The following is a 1,009-nucleotide window of genomic DNA, read 5'->3' on the forward strand; positions in this document are numbered from 1 at the left end:
GAATGCAGGATTGTTAACTAGGTTAAAGAGGAACTGCAGTCTGCTCACATAATTTGTAATAAAAACATCTTTACCATTCTGAAGCTTCCCTCCAAGCACTTTGCATATTATTTAAATATATACTGTGATTCTGTACTTGCCAAACATACTGCAGAAATGACTCTGCGCTGCGTCTGGCTGCATTCATTTTAACTGTGGGCAGCTAAAGCTGCTGCCTGTTCACTTCCTGGATTTACACAGACACACAGCTCTCATTGGCCCTCTTATGACTCACCCCCTCCCTTCCTGGCAAACTCTCACAAGAGTGAGAGAGAGAGTTGTGCATGATGTCATAAACCTAGGCTAATGATCAGACAAGAAGGAGGAAGTGGGCTGTATAAGGTATTTACTGTCAGAAAAAAACATGTTTAATATTCAAAGTTAAAACAACATTTTCTTTTTAGAAATAGCAATGGCCAGTACAAAGAGTACAGTATAGGAATTTAAGAATCAGTTTAATTTTTAATAATTTCCAAGGTGTTTATCTTCAATTTCATTATATTTTTAAATAGGTAAAATTTCTAGGAAACCTTTTTTGTCTAATATATATTTTTCCCTGCTCGATCAACAGTGCAGGCTACAGCCTACAATAGCAATCAGTGTATTCTGAAGTCTCCCCACTGCAGGCAAACCCACGATTTCCAAACATGCACAGAAACACACTGCCCTTTGTGTGGCAGATGTGTGGCAGTGCCATTAATCCTTTATGGCACTCTGACACACCTGCCTAGTGTAAATGGAGCCTAAATCCTATCCAAAAATGTGATTGTCTGTGGCAATTCCGACGTGCAAAATTCCTGCACATGCTCGGAAACAATTTGACGCATGCTCAGAAGCACTGAACTTCATTTTCTCGGCTCGAGGTAGTGTTGTACGTCACCGCGTTCTTGACGGTCGTAATTTCAGCAAACTTTTGTGTTGCCGTGTGTATGTAAGTCAAACTTGAGCGGAATCCCATTGGAAAAGCCAT

The sequence above is a fragment of the Lithobates pipiens genome, unplaced genomic scaffold (assembly GCF_037356315.1).
Source record: "Lithobates pipiens isolate NorthernLeopardFrog02 unplaced genomic scaffold, aLitPip1_a1.2 Scaffold_19, whole genome shotgun sequence".
Taxonomy (NCBI): Eukaryota; Metazoa; Chordata; class Amphibia; order Anura; family Ranidae; genus Lithobates; species Lithobates pipiens.